This window comes from Mus caroli, unplaced genomic scaffold, assembly GCF_978045245.1.
Source record: "Mus caroli unplaced genomic scaffold, Mus_caroli_1 scaffold_19, whole genome shotgun sequence".
Classification (NCBI taxonomy): domain Eukaryota; kingdom Metazoa; phylum Chordata; class Mammalia; order Rodentia; family Muridae; genus Mus; species Mus caroli.
Genome location: NW_028227274.1, coordinates 47,975,237 through 47,994,627, shown reverse-complemented (window position 1 = coordinate 47,994,627; position 19,391 = coordinate 47,975,237). Strand labels below are relative to the sequence as shown.

Below are 19,391 nucleotides of genomic sequence, written 5' to 3'. Positions count from 1 at the left end.
CAGAGAACACAAGAAAGCAGAGGAAAAAAACAAACAAACAAACAAACACACCCAGTGGTCTCCGGAAATCTTTTTTTTTCCCCCACCATAAGAGCATATGCATATCTCTAGGTCATACACTCCAAGGATAGGATTTAAGAGACTTGTCTCTAAGAGCACAGGGACTCTCCAGCTTACAAAACACCAGCGAGCAGCTGCAGACGCTGCACCTGGGAACCAAATGACCTTCACGGGACAGGGGTGTTGACAGTCAAGCCTAATGCACAGGTTAGAATCCACTAATAAGTCTAAACCAGTTGGTTCCATTATTACAAATATGTTGTGAGTGAATAATAAATCTATCTTTTCTTTTGTCTGATAAAAGATTAAAATTGAAACAACGAAAATATTTTTGAGGCTTGTCAGGAGATGCTCAAAAGTCATACAGTCTAAGTGGCCCCTTCTTTCCTGAAGACAAACTAGAAATTCCTTAGGGGTACCTCTCTCACCTTTCTCTAATTCCTAGGCTTTCCCACCCTTCCCCAACATAAAAGGTTCAATGAGACATTGGAGTGGGTGAGAGGAGGCATTGGGGACACATGGCTACATATTTACTCTAGGAAGCGGGGTGGCAGTTGCAGTGCATTATGGGCAGGAACTAATGCTTTTAGGTTAGTTCCATTTTTTTTTTCACATGACAATGACTTGTTAAGTGTTTTCGTTGTACATGTTTGGACCTTTCAGAAATCATAAGCCAGGATTCTACCAAGGAGTTCATCCCACTGGATTCCACGAAAGCTCACCACTGAATTTGGGAGTCAGATGTGAAGGAGATGTTAAGGCCTGCAGCCTGAAGCATCTGAAACACTCAGCAACCAGGAAAACCACAGGTAATCAAGATGTACAGAAAGTTCCATGAAACCCCAATTAGAATGATGACTACTACTTAAAATAAAAAAACAGCAAATGCTGATAAAGATCGGAGAGAAAGTTACTCACAAATGCTGTCAGTGGGAATGCAAATTACGAGAACCACTATGGAGAAAGCATTAAATTTCTTCAAAAACATCAGGTTGGACTGTGTTGGACAGAAGTCTGTAGGAAATGGGCCTTTGGTGGAAATTATGCTCCAAGGCAATCAAGGATACAGGATGTATCAAAGCACAGCCTGTGGTCAGCTGGCCACAGTGCTAATGTCCATTAGGTGGTTGCTCTCAGACAAGGTATGCAGCTCTTCTGTGCCTCAAGTTTCCTCATCTTAAGAGGCGTCTTAGTTAGGGTTTTACTGCTGTGAAGAAACACCATGACCAAGGCAACTCTTATAAGGATGGCATTTAATTGGGGCTGGCTTACAAATTCAGAGGTTCAATCCATAATCATCAAGGTGGGAGCATGGCAGAGTCCAGGCAGGCATGGTGCAGGAGGAGCTCAAGGCTGGTATAAGGAGACTGGCTTCCAGGCAGTTAGGGTAAGGGTCTTATAACCTTATATACCCACAGTGACACACCTACTCCAACAAGTCCACACCTACTCCAACAGGGCCACACCTTCTAATACTGCCACCCCTTGGGCAGAGCATATACAAACCATCACAAAAGGGGAGCTGAAGTCTACCTTAAACTGGGAGGCTGTGAAGATGGCTCAGTGGGTTAAGTGCCTACCGCACAGCATAAACACCTGAGTCTGGATTCCCAGCATCCGTATAAAAAGTCAAGTATGATGGTGCCTGTGTGTGACGCCAGCATTAGGACACAGAGGCACGAGGGGATTCCTGAGGCCCGCTGGCCAGCGACTCTAGCTGACCTCCAGATTCGGCAAAAGGCCCTATCTCAAAAGATAAGGTGAAGAGAACTTGAGACAGACGCCCTGTGTTGACCTCGGACCTCCATATGCATGTGCACATGAGAGAGCATGCGCACGTGTACACACTTGATCATGTACACAAACATACACAATGGATTTTATTCAGTCATAACGAACAAAATTAGGCTGCTCATGAGAAAAAGGATGAACAGGACACCGTCATGGGATGTAAACTAAACCAGGCTAAGAAAGACAAATATAACATGTTTTCTCTCGTCTGCAAGATCTAGATTTATATGTCTGTGTAAAAGCAAAGGGGGTGGGGAATTATCTGGGAGGGAGGAGTGGACTAACCCACTGGCAGTAAGACAAAAAATGGCAGTGAGGAGGTGAATATGAGTAAAATACAATATACTTATATAAAAGTGAAAACCCAGTGTTTTGTATATTGTTTTAAAAATATTAATTGCTCACCAGTTTTGGCATGTGAAATTTCCAACAGACATCAAAGTTGGAAGGAGAGCACAAAGCGCTGTCAGCAGCCCCCACCCCCTTCAGTAACGACCAATGCATCGCTCATGGTTCACGGATACCGCTCTACTCCCTACTCCTTGGCTTCTTAGTACCCTCCTACATTCTAAGCAATTCTTTAATTTATTTAATTCTATGTGTACAAGTGTTCTGTGTGCATGTTCACGTGTGCGCACCCCTGGTGCCTTGGGAGGCCACAAGAAGGCATCTGATCCCTAGAAACCAGAGGTAAGGCAGGCTTGTGAGTCAACATTGTATACACTGGAAACTGAACCAGGTCCCTGCAGAAACAACAACAGCTACTAACTACTGAGCAACCTCGCACACCCCTGCTGTCCTCCCCTGGTTTTTTGTTTGTTTGTTTGCCTTTGTTTTTTTGTTTTTTGTTTTAGGTTTTTTGTTTTTTTTTTTTTGGTTTATTCTCTGGATAGCCCTGACTGTCCTGGAACTCACTTTGTAGGCCAGGCTGGCCTCGAACTCAGAAATCCACTTGCCTCTGCCTCCTGAGTGCTGGGATTAAAGGTGTGTGTGCGCGCCACCACGCCCAGCTCCTCCCCTGTTTTAATGAAGCAATTTGTCACTTTAAATATTCAATTCAATACTTTAAATATACATTTCAATACTCCTAATGACTTTAGAGTTATGCCACAAACACCACAATCCAAATTGTAGAGTATTTCCCTGATAACGAAATGTGCTGTGTATAACTGGAGGGCAGGGGTGGGGGTGGGGATGGAGCAAGAGTGGGGTCAAGGCATGTCTAAACCCCTGGAACTCTTGTCCAGAGATCATGGCTCCTCCTGCCCTGGACCTGTGTCCTGATACACAGAAACCTGTGCTCTCACCCTTGCTCCACCAAGGAGGTCACATAACTACTCATTCGCCAGATTAAACTTTCTTTCCCCTTATAAGGGCATGTCCAGCAGCACCTGGAAGTCCTCCTTCTGCTAATCAAGCATCCCCAGCACCCTGGCCCTGCTCAATGACAGACACTCACCCACCCCCACCCCCACCCCCAGATGTTTAATTAGCCTTTGTTCCCTGCAATTGATGGAGCTGCTCTTTGAGGCCTGTCTACTGTTTCTTGCTGCACTGCCTAAAGTCTCCATCACCCCTGGTTTGTTCTTGCCTCCCTTCCTGTCCTGGGGTCTGAAGGTGGGGAGGGGGAGCAGAGCAGCAATGACAAATAACAGTGCGCTGCTTGGTCTTTAAAAGGAAATCTCATTGACAACAACACTGGAGGAATCTCCTGGTTAGGTCACTCGACACTGTTGAGAGTTATCTGAGGGAGTCTCAACTGAGGAACTGCCTTGATCAGACTACCGTGGGCATGTTTGTAGGGCATTTATTATTGTTGTTAATAAATGTTGGACAGCCCATCCCACCACAGGCTGCATCCCAGGACAGGTGGGCCTCAAGAAGCAGGACAGTAAGTAGCACTGGGCCATGACCTCTGCTTCACTTCCTGCCTCCGGGTCCCTTGCCTTAAGTTCCTGTCCGCCTTTCCCGTAGTGATGGAGTACGACCTGTAAGATGAAATAAACCCCGTCCAAGTTGCTTTTGGTGTCTAACCACAGCCATAGAGGACAAATTAGAACAAGGACCTCCCGTTAAGAGAAACAAACCAGCCCCAGAGAGACAAAGACTGAATGACTCATTTATACATTGACCAGAAAGGCCTCAAAGTTGACAGAGACTGGTGGGTGCAGTGAGAGTTTGAGGTAATCACAGACACAACACTTCAGTTAGACAGGAGGACTCAGATCAGGAGATCTACTGCACATCTTGGAGATGTGCATCCTGATGACAACAGCTGCCAACCATGCCCTATGCACCTCAACCCAGACTGTGGTGGGTCTCACATATGGGTGATCTCAGCTGTTGTCTTAATTTCCTTCACTGTAAGGGATGGGGGAAAAAGAGATAGCAATACTGATATTAAGCGCCTTAATTGAATATTCCCTAGTGAAAACATTACCAATACATCACGTTGTACACCATTCATATATTGAAGACTTACTTGTCAACTAAAATAAAACCTTTTAAAGAAATTAAGGCAATCCAGAGTTTGTAAACGACAGACCGCACTTCGTGATCTTTCACATGCATGCTTTCATCCTTTGGCAGCCCATATAGAGTATATGAGCACACTCATAAAAAGTATTTGTATATCTTTTTTCTGCATTAGATACCCAGAACTAGAATTGCTGAGGGTGGAACAGGGGATGGAGTTACTGCCCCACAAAAATCATAATTTTTGAATCTGAGCAGACCTCAGAATCATATGACCCAGCTTTTGCATTTTAATAAATAAGGAACTAAAACCCAAGCGCATACATTAGCTGATTGCCCCGAATTCACAGCTCCCTGGTCGGGATTTGAGCTGAGGGCTATCAGTCTTAAATAGTTTGCTTTCCCATCAAACATTTTCTTCCCAGGCTCACACTGAATCTGGCCTGGCTGCCCTCCTGGGGCCAGAACTGCTTGGGACAAATCCCTGTTAGTCCTCCTCGGGCTCATTTTTCTCTCCTCCGATCCCACTGAGAAGCTATGGGCCTCACCTGAGCCTCTGGAATCAGGACTCGGAGACTCCTGGGACGCCCACGGATTCCCTGCTTCAGCTCCACCCTCCTCAGCAGACACCTCATAGTCTCTCCACTTTCTCTGCAACCTCAGTGGCCATCCTTCATCTGCCTTGTGTCATTTGGGGTTACCGCTCTCTCTGCGGTTTATAAGGACTCGTCTATACCCCTAGACTTCATTCCTAGTTTCACAAGATTTTGCAAAGATGAAAGCATGAATGTCCCTGCTAACTTAAAACCCAGACTCTAGCTTTTGTGAACTGATAACTTTGGTAAAAGTTACGGACAGACTGCAATCATTTCACTGCTCCACCTCACGCCCAGAACAAAAGCACGCCTTGCTGTGTGCGCATGAACGAGGCGGCCCATACTCAAATAAGAAAGCCACTCCTATTTCACACGGCTATAACTGCATCGGCAGTTATAACTAAATTAAGCAAAATAAAACTTTTTGAAGTTAAAAATAACCCACAGTGTTTTTGTTAAATCATTTTTCCCCTAGTTTCCTCTAAATCGTTTGGCAAATTGGGATGTTTTCCACTCACGGCAATCTTATGAAAAGTGTTTTAACTACATTATGCACCCACAAGCTGGAAATGGTGGCTCTCCACACAGAGTAACTGGCTGATATTATCCACCAGTTAGCAAGTATTTACAGTACACCAGTGTGCTAAGCACAGCACAGGAAATACAAACAGATAAGACTAGGCCCTGTGGCCCTTGTAATCTCCCCATGATAAATAAGACAAACACATGAAAGTTAAACAGTACAAGACAGTCAGTGGCCAAGGGGGGCGGGGGCAAGAGTCTTACAGAATTTGGAAATGAGATAGCTGGGCATGTAGATAATGGTGAGAAAGACGAGGGCACCCAACCCTGAGGCTCACATACAAACTACAGCTACCTCTGTCAGTGATGAGGTTCCTGGCCAGCTCACAGACTTGAGACACCTCATTCCCCACCTTAAGATCTCATAGGTGCTGTTATTATTCATCCTGCCAGCCTCCGTTCCAGCCACACTGCATTGATGGCCCTCCTCCTGGTCCCTACTTCAGGACACACTTTCCCTTCCCCAGTCACTGACGGTCTGTCAGTCTCAGATGTCACAGATGCCATCTCCTCCACCGGGGCACTTGCCACGTTTTCTTCAACACTATGCTGATCTTTGCCTCTTGAGTCAGTTTGTCTCCATAGCATCCCCAATGATTCTCACGTCCCTGTGTAATCCCTTCCCATGTGACCTGTGTAGCTAACTGTGTGACTCCCAGGACATGGTTATGACAAATACTTGAGTCTTCTACCTATACTAGGTTGGGTCACTGTCTCGAGGGAGACTCATCCCCCATGGAAGGGCTTACTCCAAAAAGCCTGTCAGAAGCTGAATGTAAGAAATGAGATTCCCTGCTTGGATCTTCCTGGTCCAGAATCTCTGGATTTTGCAGACCTGGCTTCAAGCCTGAAGACGCCTCAAGTTAGTGCCAGGCATCTAAGCTGCTCCCAAATTCATGGCAGCTCTATGCAAGATTGTGTACTGATCATTAGCTGATTGACTCAAGAATAAAAGAATGGAAATACCAATGGTGGCACATGCCTTTAATCCCAGCACTTGGGAGGCAGAGGCAGGTGGATCTCTGAGTTCGAGGCCAGCCTGGTCTACAGAGTGAGTTCCAGGACAGCCAGGGCTACACAGAGAAACCCTGTCTCGAAAAGCAAAAACAAACAAACCAAAAATCAGTAAATGAGCAAACATTTGGCCGTGTGGAAGTAGCAACTGCTGGCAGTTTGGATTCTGATTCTCACCCTGGGTCTTAGGAAATACTTCTTGGAAAACAGAGAGGCTCTACAACACCTCCAGCCCAGGCCTCATCTCCCAACTTGGCTTTTCTAACTCATCAGAAGCAAAATCAGCTCAAGGGCCACCTGTGGCCATCAAGGCCATCAAGGGCTAGCAGTGACCAAGTGGGGGAGGAGCCAGTCTTCTGAGACAGCACTCAGAGCTTAGCGCTCTCCAAGCCTCGGTAGCCACACCTGGCACATTCCCACGGTCCCCTCCATCCTGAGACTGAAACCATTTCACAGATTTTCATTGGCTAGGTCTCCTACTCCTCCCATATTCCAGGACAGTGTTGGTGTCCTCTCAAACCTGGGGCTAAGTTCCAGTCTGACCATGTCATTCCCACAGGTCTTGGTAGGACCCACAGAGGCTGCTGTTAATCTATAAAATAAACAAACCAGTGGATGAGGGAGACATACTCATTTATGGCCCTTTCATAAATCAAACCGTAAGTAACACACAGAGACCTTGTCATCCCCACTGAGAACTGCACAGCGCTCTGATAATATTTCATGTGTGGAACTACAGGCTGTAATAGAGTAAGGTAAAAAATCATGAGCTTAGCAGGTAAATGGATGGGATCGGAAAATATTATACTGAATGAAGTAACCAAGACACAGACAGGCAACACCATGTGTTCTTTCTTATTTGTGCATCTCAACTCTGAATCTTCAGGTTTGAGTTTAACTTGGGGTATCCTTAGAAACCAGTAAAGTAGAAGAAGAAAGGAGGGATAATTAGAAATAAGAATGTTTTAAACAGCCATAGAGAAACATTATTTTATAAGCGTACGTGTGTGTGTGTGTGTGTGTATGTGTGTGTGTGTGTGTTGTATTACCACCACAGAAGGATAATGTTTCCACCAAAAACCACAGATGATCAATCCTAACCCCAGTGCCAGGCAAGGATGCCTTCCGATAAAAACAATACAGACTATCCCGTTGCTCTTGGTTGCCTGCTCAAACGTAAGGGCAAGAGCCTATTGCTGATGACATTCAGCCACAGAGCATGGTGGGGAGGAGGGAATCAGGAATCGATCTAGTACTGACCCCTATGAGGGCTAGCTCTCATAGCACCAAAGGGTACTATATAAGCTGAGACGGGACAGAAGAGACAATCAGGTGTCCAACCTAACCACGGATCCTGTGAGCCACAGTAATGCCCAGTCCAGCAAGATATCCTTAGGGGTGCAACAGCTCGGAGTTAGCCAACAACTGTGATTGGACGCAGGGCCTACTCAATGGAGAAAATGTATGCCTGGTATCATAAACCTAGCCAAGGACCTCTGGCCAGAGAGGTGATTGATACTGGAGGAGATCCCACAACTACCACTTTGCTAAATTAATACATTGTCCAGCCGCCTTTAAAAGCTTTCTCGGTATAGCCACAGATGAGCGCAGCTCCCGGCCCTCATCAAAGAATCTTCCTTGGCAGCAGAAAGCTGTTACAGAGGCTCACAATTGGTCACATGCAGGGAGCAGGTGGCTGTGGACGTTCTCATTCCTAAAGGGGACATTTAGAGGATGGCCCCTACTCCTAAGTCTCAGGGGAAATTGAGGAAGAGGGGTGGAGAATTGTAAAAGCCAGAGGACTGGGGTGGTGAACACCAGAGTCCTTCAGACATGGCAGAAATGATGCAACAGGGAAATCCCAACAATACAGTTACCTGCACAAAGACATCCCAGTCAACGTTCTAGGACAGACAAAGGTAGGGGGCACAAGACCCAACCCCTAGCCGAAGAGTTACAGGCAGTTAATGGTTACTAAAAGAGGGAGAATTGGTTTTGTCCTGGGGTGAACAACCTGATTGGTTGCTTAAGCCCTAAATTCCTGTATATACAGGAAACACTAATTGGACTCGGTGTGTATATGTGTGTGTGTGTGTGTGTGTGTGTGAGTGTGTGTCTGTGTGTGTGTCTGTGTGTGTGTCTGTGTGTGTATCTGTGTGTCTGTGTAAAACAAGAATAATTATAGAAGTCATGAATTCTCGACTTCTTATAGGTTGTAGAGGTGGAACAGGGGAGGAATTAGGAGGAAAAAAAAGAGGGGTAGAAATATTATAACTATAATTATACTCATGTATGAAATTCTCAAAAGAATAAAGTTAAAAATAGTCAGGTGAGATCACTGTAACAACACTAATCCCTAAACATAAACTTAAGTTAAACTAACGTTTGCATTAATGACTGTGAGAGATGAAAGAAACAGTAGAATACTTTAAAGGCTCTATAAAGGAGGGTTGCTAGGAAGGTAGGTAGCCATTTCTCAAGGCCAAAGCGAGTCAATATGGCTTTAAGTCAGGAAAGACAGTGCTAACTAACCCTTTTAGCTTCGCCTGGGGCCAAAGCAAGTCTGGGTCCAAGAAAGAGTATTTAGTGCCTGTTAAATTCTGTGTGTTTAATACCCCTCTTGCTCTTTGGAGAAGACCTCAAAGAGATTCTGGTATTTAGCCTAATTCTGTCCTTATGTTAACCATACCTCTTTGCCTCTGTGTACTGGTCAGATGTGGTTTCTTCTAAAAAAAGGCTCCTTAGAGATTGATTTGTCTGTGTAAATTATTCCATCCTATCGGTTAAGAGACAAGGATTTTTATTAAGGAACAATTTGGGGCTAGCCAAGGGGTGGATAAGGAAGGGCTGCTAGCCAGCTGTTTCCAACACACCTTAGTAAATAAAAAGCTATTGCTCAGACAAAAAACTTGTCTGATCTCATGAGGATGTGTGTTTAATTAAGAAAAGGCTTGCAATTGCCTCAAGATCTTAAGTCTCTCCGTGCTACAAATGGCAAGCATCCTCTACTAGTTTTAGTCCAGCCCATGGAGGTAACATCGGAAGAAGATCTCTTCTTTTTAAAGTGCATCATGGCTCTCCTTCTGGCTGCATCTGTTTTACAGTCTCCATCTCTTTCTCAGGAAAGGCCGCAATCAAGTGAATTGTTAAATCAGTCTCATCTTGAATCCCAGCCAAATGTCCACGGAAGCATGGGAACTAGGGAGAAAGCAATGCCAAGTGAAGTCACCAAGCTGGGCTGTGTGTTCCCCAGGCAGCCATACGTGAGTACCTACGGGCAGAGACGGAAGGGATGAAGTCACCAAGCTGGGCTGTGTGTTCCCCAGGCAGCCATACGTGAGTACCTACGGGCAGAGACGGAAGGGAACCAAGAAACAACATGCATTTTCATGCAATGTCTACAGCCTTACAGTGCTTTGTTTCCAAATTTACTTTTCTGGGAGTAGTCTTAATAATGGGTGTGATATGTTTACTTCTTCAACTATCAAGATAAGATCTCGCTTATTTGATAAGAACTTACAATATTCAAGTATAGGGTGGTGACAAGGGAAATGCCCTAAGATCCTAGTTACCTAAATATTCCTCAATAAGGTTCAAGTTTAAACTTTGTAAGAGGAAAGAGATGGTCTAACCTATTAATCATAGTAGATTCTGAGGGAACAGTTTTACTTTTAGCCTCAGGCTTTTTAAAAAATGTATTCTTATTTTGTGTACATGTATGTTTTGCTTGCATGTTCTTCATGTGTCTGCCTGGTGCCCACAGATGTTGGGAGAAGGCATTGAATCTCCTGGAACTGGAGTTAGGGATGTGTGTGAACTGCCAAGTGGGTACTGGACTAGACCCTGGATACTCTGTAAAAACCAAATGCTCCTAACCACTGGGCAATCTTTCCAGCCCTAACATTAGACTTTTAAAACTACTTCTTTGAATGAAAGTAAAAATATTTGAGTGAAGCATAAAAATGAAGTCACTCATTAATAAACACTAATAACAAGACTTCCTTCATAGAAGCAGAAAGCAGACATTGGTTGCCTGGGCTGGGATGGAAGTATGAGGAAGGCTTAGTTAAATGTTACAAGCCTTGAGTCCTAAGAAGAAAAATTCCAAGGCCCAATACTGTACAACATGGTGTCGTGAGCTAATAAGAGAACAGATCTTAAGCGTTCTGACCATACATATAGATTGTAACTTTAATGAGAAGGTGTCCAGTGTTGGTCGTTGTAACTTTTATCTAGATGTAGCTGTCTATCATATCATATCATATCGTATAAGTTTACTTCTTGAATAGATTGTAATCATTATTCATTCATTATACCTCAATAACACCAAAAAAAAAAAGGTAAAATCTGGGCTAGAGAGATGGCTCAGTGGTTAAGAGCACTGACGGCACTTCCAAAGGTCCTGAGTTCAAATCCCAGCAACCACAAGGTGGCTCACAACCATCCGTAATGAGATCTGAAGACAGCTACAGTGTGCTTAGATATAATAATAAATAAATCTTTAAAAAGGTAAAATCTAAAAAAGTCTTTACTGTGCCCAGGAAGTTATCTAAGGACACCAGAGAAAGCTGCAGGGGTGGAATGTTGTAAAAATAGGAGTCTGGGAGGACTCATAGGACCTCTGATGAAAGCAAAGTCATTTCTGGACTCAGATGATTTGTGAGACAGCACCTGGGCTGTGTCCAGAACAGAGAAAACTTGGGTCCAACCCAGCACACTCAGGGAAGAGAGGGTGTGGTGTGGCTTGGTAGCCTGCAGAGAGATTTGGGAATGGGATGGGAAGTAAGCACAGAGAGAGGAGGGGTGGGGTCAGGCACAGCCTTGAGGGCTATACAAGGAGCTTTGAACCTGCTAGTTTATCCATTCCTCATTTGATGTTACAAGAGAGAAGGTTGAGAGACCTGGGGGCCAAACACAGTATCTAGGAGATGCACAGCACACCAGTGTCTCTTGCGTGAGTACTATGCCTGCCCAATACGTGGAACAGCCTTCGACACCAGATAACAAGTCAACAGGCCAGGCCCATGATCAGCCACATCACCCTTCAGAACGTCAATAGACCCTGGGGGAAGCATGGATGGGTCTGAGCTAGAGAAACATTCAGTGGAGAGTTGTATTTTGAAGAGGACAGGGCTGGGGAAATGGAACTGGAGAGATACCTAAGGCTGGGAGGCAAAAGTGTTTATATTCCCTTGACTTTTCCCAGCAGGCTCTTTTTATTCAGATTTTTCAAAGGGAGTGTTAGAAGGACTCAAAACCTCAACTGAAATCTAAATTCTCTCTCTTGCCAAATATATTTTTATTATGAAATTGGAGCATACAGATAGAACAAAATGAAAATGTAAACCCCCTTCCCTCCTAAGCTGCAGCTCTACTACCAATGGGACAGTGTTCATTCTTCTCAAAAATGCCTATGCACTCATAAACATAGAATATGCCTTTTTAAAAAACATAATGAGATCATTATTTGGTGTTTTAATTCAATCTCTCTTGAAGATCTTTCCATATCAGAGCACAGAGGCCAACCTTGTTCTCTGGCTGCATAGGGTTTCAACTCCAGGAAACACCGTTTTACAGACACAGGCAGCCAAGCATATTGAAGCCATTGAAGGGTTTTAGTTGTTATTTTGTTTATTTTGCAATTCTGGGGATTGAATGTGGGACCTCATGCAGCAGCTAGGTGAGCGATCTCTGCCAGAGCTATTCTCGCGGTCCTTGTTCATTCTTAAAAACAAAACTGTAATGAACTTTTTTTTTTTGTACGAAACTGAATTTACTTATGGGTCACTCATATCAGCGTCTTGATATTGTCACAGATGGGTTCTCTATTTAGCATATGTAACTAGAGTTAACAGTCACTTGGCAAGGAAAAGGATCATGAAGATAGTCTAAAAATAAATTTACTCACCAGAGTATCTCAGGACAACACTGTACAGCCCCAGAGTCTCCTGGGAAGACTCTGAGCCAGGATTCTGCCTTCCCACCCAAGCTCCTTGGTTAAAATTTCCTACTCTATCTTGGGACAGGAAGGGAAGTTTTCCTTCCCAGGGCACCTGGGACGCTATCATTCTTATTCTCCCAAGGGCTTTGGTCTCCCCTGGCACTTGTGCTTGCAGTGATAATAAAAAGTGAATGTGATCATCATCAGAACTTAGGATTCCAGTTCCAGGAGGGCTGGGGGTAATCTAGTTTCTGCTTGACATTCTTAGATGAGGCTGTTCGAGCTGACAGTGATTACACAGTTCAGCAAGCTCACACAGCCAATTACAACACAACCACCACCTCCATGCCTGTCCAAGCCTTTCTCCACCACTCGGGACCAAATGAGTATTTGTTTTAACTTTTAAAATTACATTTAATTACTTGGTGGAGGCTACAAGGTGTGCTGATGTCAGGGCACAGCTTTGGGGATTCAATTCTCTCCTTAACTCTGGTCAGCAGTTTCCATGGCAAGTACCTTACCTGCTGAATCATCTCAGTGGTCCAAACGTGTATTTTTAAAAGGATTCTGAGGATATGTGGAGACAGCACAGTAAAAGCAAACCAAAAGGGGAAAAAAAAACCCCACTTCTTTAGAGGCTTTGAAACTTTTCTTTACCAAATTAACATGTTTAACAACTTTTGAAAGTGACACATTAGTTACACACAAACACATGCACACACATATGCATACATACATGTACATGCATGTGCACACATATGCACATGCCTCATACACATGCATGCATACATAGTGCTAGGGTATTAACAAGCAAGGGCAGATAACACCGCTGACTTATTACCAGGATGATATGCAGTTCTCAAGTCTGCAGGGAGGACAAGGGATTGGAAGCCACAGTGCTCCAGCTGTCATACCTCTTCCCTTTCCCGCTCATGCTCCAGGGTCTAAACCAGATACTTTTAATAGCGCCGAGGAAAGTCTATAAAAGTTCTAAACTTGGATTAATATAGCTCCATCCTCTAACCCAGTCTTGTGCCCTATCTGTTACTGACCCATGGCAAGCACCTTCATGTGTCCCTAGATGAAGTTGGTGACAGATTCTGCAACAAATGGGGAGCAGACAGGGTGGAAGAAAGGGAGTGAGCAAATGCAATCAGAGACCTTGTGTCATGTAAAAATCATAGGCAAACTCTTTCTTTCACATGCAAACTAAAAATGTCTTTATTAAAGATGGATTCAAATGCCAGCTTTCCCATTGACCTTGAATAACACAGTTCTGAATGTTTTTACCTTTCAAATGGTAATAACAGGGAGTAGAAAGAAAGCTCAGTGCTTAAGAGCACTGGATGCTCTTGCAGAAGCCCTAAGTTCTATTCCTAGCACCCACATGCCATCTAAACCATCTATAATTCTGGTTCTAGGGGATCCGATGCCCTCTTCTAGCTCCACAGGCACCAGGTACACAGGTGGCACGTAGAGATGTATGTATTTATATAAATATATAAAATATTTAATATGCATATTAAATAAGGCATCAGTGGTCACAAATGCAATAATAAAGAAGTGGGAATCTGGCTGTAAGATAAAGAAAAGGAAAAGGGAATACGCACAGAGGAATCAAGCATAGGGACATTCTGGTGTTCACGGTCATATGTGCTGAAAGCACAGGTTTCCCTATGCAGTATGATGAGAACACAGCCTGACAGCAAGTATAGAGGACCACCACTGTCCAGAGAAGAGCTGCCTTGGTGAGCACAGCTGTATCTGAGGCAAAGCCTCACCTCACGAGAAGAAAATAATTCAAAATGATAGGTGGTTTCTCACAGCCTAATAAGGAAAGGAAAACCACCAGCTTCCTTGCACAACATGTAGTTAGTGCTAGCCTTGCACACTGTTAAGGTTCCGCTGACCTTTCAAAGACAAAAGTGCTATACTTACTGAGGGCAGAGTTATTGTAGATTGAAAAGAAGAAAAGATGATTTAGTATAAGGACTGATCAAAACACAAACTAGCATTTGGTAGCATAGCAGCTCCCTAATACTAGTATGGGAATACAGTAGACTGACTGAAATAGATACACAGCATAATCGGTGCCCTCCAAAGTGTTACAAGAGTAGATCACAAAGATCAAAAAAGAACTGTATTTCCATCATTGGACTTCTGACAAGGGTGACATATTTTAGATTCTCAAGAGAAGAAAATGTGACTTACGGATTTTATACCCAGCAAAACTGACTCTAATTACAAAAGTCAGAAAATGTTAGCAATAAATCAGGGAATATAGTTCCTATGAGTTCTTATTATCAAGTCAGCTAAATAATCCTTCTTTAATTGGAATGTCTAAAGCCTCTGGTGTGAAGACTGATGAAAATACCTAGAGAAATAACACCAAATGGAAATTACAAGGCAGATTGTTTGATATATGGCTATATGATCTAGCAGTATAGAAAATAAATCATAAACTGGGTAGAAGGAGCATGACATATACCAGATAATATCCTGTTTTTCCGTAATCATAGATGGTAATTATAACACTTGTGTTGTTACTTGGAGACTGCTACATGTAATCATATGGAGCAATCATTTGTGACTGTTATTTTTCTCTCTCTCCTGTGACAAAAACAAACAAACAAAACAGGATTTGTTGACCACACCAGGGCAAGAATAAGAGCACTACCACAATTTTTGAGCCAAATTTGAAACAAGCTTTATTAAATACTGACCAGAAAGATGGACGACGTTAGTCTAGTCCATACCTGAGATTCCCAGAGAATGGCCACAAATTATGATAGGTGCATAGAAAGGCAAACCCCACAAGGCTACATTTTTCCTGCCTTTGTCCAGTTGGAGCAAGCATACATCCTGACATACTTCCTATCTATGGATCTTCCACCTATGTGTGATCAAGCACATCCTATGCAGTTGGAGCAATCAATTTTGTTTACAGAAGTGAAAAACCTATGACTGATCATCTTACATGAACAGATCTTAGCATTCTAGGAAGTTTTCTGTCCTAGAGGATCCAGGGCTTATAGGTTAGAGGTATTTTTGTTTATCTCTTTAAAAAAAAAAGTAATTAAATCTTAAAACATAGTTTTAGCCTTCACAGATTCCTACTACAGAAGGGAAAAAAATAGAAATGCCCCCCCCCCAACACACACAGTCAAGGCATGTGAACTAGAGACATCGATATGAACTCAAAAAGTGTTGTATCTTCACAAGAGTCTATGTTTCTGTATGGATGTGAGTATTCCCCCAGTTGAAACCAGTAGAAATGCCTACAAAGAACGGCCTTTCCAGTGAAGGGCATTTCCTACCTGTTTTGTGGTCTGTAAATATCACAAAAAGAAACCCGGGACTCTGAGGCTCCTTACAAGTTGAGGCAGAACCATGTAAAACAAGCTTGGATCACCTTACCAGGGCAGCAAGCACATTACAGAAGGACTCCAGAGACAATAGGGAAGGATACTCCTGGTCTAGCATCCTAGGATGGAAACTCACCAAGTATATTTAATTCTAATGGTTTAAATTTTAAGCTTTATTATTTTAAACTTTAAAAGTAATAAAAGCCAGGGTTGGAGAGATGGGTCAGTGGTTGAGAGCACTGACTGCTCTTCCAGAGGTCCTGAGTTCAATTGCCAGCAACCACACGGTGCCTCACAACCATCTGTAATGGGGTCTGATGTACTCTTATGTTGTGTGTCTGAAAACAGCTACAGTGTACTCATATTAAATAGACAAACCAACAAATAAATAAATAAATAATTAAATAAATGTAATAAAAGCCTCCCTGTCATCTTCCAAGAATGATAGAAACTAATTCTAGAAAAAACTGGGTAAAACAGAGGACATAAGCATTTATCTGGCTGTTCCTATGTGAATTATACCTCTGGGCAATCAAATAATGATCAAAGAGGAGTCTGACTTTATAAAATGATTCTGCCTATAATTGACATGATAAAAAGGCAGAATTGAAAACTCCCCACACTCTCCAACTCCCAGGGAGCTGTTACATCTGCAGCATGCTGCATCCTTCAGAAAGTGGAAAAACCAGACATAGGGACCTTCCAGTAACAGCATATACCACCAGTTGGAATCTTGCCAGAGGGGGTCCTGCCAGAGTCTATCAGGATGGAGGCAGATGTAGGAAACAGGAGGCAAAGGTAGAGCTGCATCTTGATTTCAAAGTGAGGGGAGTGGTAGAGCTACTGACCCTCCTCGATGAGCGGAAGATGGTCAGGGAAATCAGCCCCGTAATGATTCTTATAAAATACACCAGGTGATGGCACTTAGCCTTTAACCCCAGAACTGAGAGGCAGAGGCAGGAAGATATCAGAGTTCAAAGCCAGCCTGGTCTCTTGAGTGACTTCCAGGATAGCCAGGGCTACACAAAGAAATCTTGTCTCAAAAAAAAAAAAAAAAAAAAAAAAAAAAAACCAAGACACAACAAGATTGTTTTCTGTCCAATGAGCAAGACTAAACCCCTGTGTGTCAGAACACAGAACACTGACTGGGATGATACAACCATAGAGGCACCAGAAAAGGCTTCCTACTAACAGGTCAGCATTTAGTTCTGGAGGGACAGAGGGATGTGTGGTTGGAATACACTGAGGCTCCATTGACACTGCTGATGTGTGCTTGCCTTACAAAACCTCCCTAAGTCCTAAGTCCTGTTCTAATTTTGTGTAGATTTCAGGTATTTTTGTTTTACTCTACAACAAAAAAAGATTAAAATGTTAAAAAAAAACTAATAAACCTGTAAACATGTCAGTACATCAGAGAGAACTGCAGGATTTTGGACAGAGGAGCTGGGGACCAGGCTCCCAGAATTCTGCTCCAGAGACCCATTTATGTTTAAAGTAAACGGTTCTCATTTACAGGCTCAATTAAAACTTGACATAACATTTCAAAATATGTTTGGAAGCTTATAACATATGACGTGCTCCAAGACATCTCAAGGACAACTGTAATTTAAAATGACGTTGTTTGGGTGGGTGCCATAGCTCAGTTGGCAAACTACTAATCTAGCACCTACAGGCACTGGTTTCTAGCCCTAGCACTCTGTCCAGGCAGGAGGATCAAGAGTTCAAAGTCATCCACGGCTGCATGAGGAGTTCAGTCTTGGGGGGGAGTAGGCAGGGGACCAGGCTTCCTTAACAAAAGAAGTTAAGTGTTTGGTGCTCAAAACCCGAAATCCACCCCTGAAGCATGGAGCAGGTGGCTCAACACAGCTCTCCAGGCATCTTTCTATAACACCACAATGTATAGAGTGAACCCTGGAGTCCTGCTCTGTGTGGAACCACGGGGCTAAAGACCTAGTGCCCAGGAGAGGTCACAGGAAATGAGTGTTCCTAGCAGCCATTCTGAGGAGCAAATCCCCTAGAGCAGTCAGAACACAGCAGTGTGGGAAGGAGGCAGCTGATCGAGGGTGTGGCCCTGGGTCAGCTGGACAGGCCGCAGGAGGTTATTAACCTTCCTCACCTGGCTGATAGGATTAACAAAGGCTCCTTTCTCATGGTTCCATTCCCAAGGTGTAATTGAATAGCAGTATAAAGCACTTTGCACACAGTGCCTGGCCCATCAGAAGCTCTGGATAAATGTTTGCCACAATTATTGAGTTAGCAAACATTTGTGGAAATGTAATGAATTTTTCTAGGCTTAAATGCAGGATGATTTCGCCATAGTAAGTAATGCCATTTAAAAAAAAAAAAAAAACCCAGAACAAAACAAAAAACCCTAAACATAAATTTTGCTGCTGGCAGTTCATACTCATGTGGGATTTTTAATATCTTTAAATCATTGAATATGTTTGGGTTTTTTGTTTGTTTGTTTGTTTGTTTGTTTGTTTTAAAATACCCTCCCAGTAACCATCATCAGAAGAGTTTTAATTCCAATAAAAATTACGGTCAAGACCAGTCTTAATTCAGCAGCCTTCTGGGCAGGTGGGCAGGTTGGGGACTAATCCAGATGTTAATTGTCTGCCTAAGTGTCTGGCCCTTCTGCTTCTTCCTAGTGACCCATTGGAGAGTAGAGTGTGACTCCATCTTCACAGTTTCCTTTGAAGTTGTGGCTGGTTCTAGCCAGGAAGGCATGGAAACTTTGGGAATTACTTACCTTCCAAAGAAGAGAAGGACTCTACAGGAGAACATTCGCCATTGCTACCTCTATCGTGCCCTGTGCCCACGTGCACGCTTCCCTACTTTCTGCCTCCGGATGAGGCACTGCTAAAGATACCACTGCCTGCCCATGTTCCCTTTCATTTGCCTAACTACCCATTTGCAAATAAGCAAATGAAAGGTAGCACACATGCTATGGTGGGAAGAGAACGAAGTCAGACAACCAGCCCTGTTTGAGCCACTAACAACAACCCTGATGCACCCAGCCACAGATTACCTTCATAAAAAATAACGTGATACTCTTACTGTGAAAATCACCATGACGGGGGCTGTCCCCTTATCTGTATACTTAAAGTTCCCTGACCGATATGAACTGACTGAATTGTGTCCTCCTGCCATCAACGAACATAAACCCAAAGGAGACAGCAGTGAGACACCGGGTCTTTGGAGCCGTGGTTTGAATGGAACAGTTCTGCCTCATAATGTCATAAAGGGAGTCGGGGAACTCAGACCAATAAACAAGGAGGCTTCTTAGGAGATTCTTCTCATATTTTGATATTTGGCTCCTCGGTCGTCAGAATTGTGAGAAAGTTATTTTCTTTATAAATTACCCAGTGTTGGGCATTTTGTCATCTCTCTCTCTCTCTCTCTCTCTCACTCTCTCTCTCTCTCTCTCCCTCCCTCCCTCGCCCTCCCTCCCTCCAGAATTCACATGCTGAACTGTTGTCTCTCAGAACATGACTATATCTAAAGACAAGAACTGTTACAGAACTAGGTCAGCTAAAGCAAGGCTGTATTAGGATTGACCCTTTCCCA

At 43.5% G+C, this 19,391-nt stretch overlaps 1 protein-coding gene and 1 long non-coding RNA gene across 2 annotated transcripts in view; one reads left to right on the top strand and one right to left on the bottom strand.

Moving 5' to 3' along the window:
* The window catches only part of Tnfaip8 (TNF alpha induced protein 8), a 111,732-nt gene that overhangs the window by 81,881 nt on the left and 10,460 nt on the right, over positions 1-19,391 (bottom strand). The gene's annotated exons all lie outside the window — the stretch shown is intronic.
* Positions 762-18,718, top strand: LOC115029872 (uncharacterized). Its single transcript, XR_003835440.1, has 3 exons — positions 762-869; positions 9,641-9,854; positions 18,473-18,718. It is a non-coding gene; the product is annotated as an uncharacterized LOC115029872 (long non-coding RNA).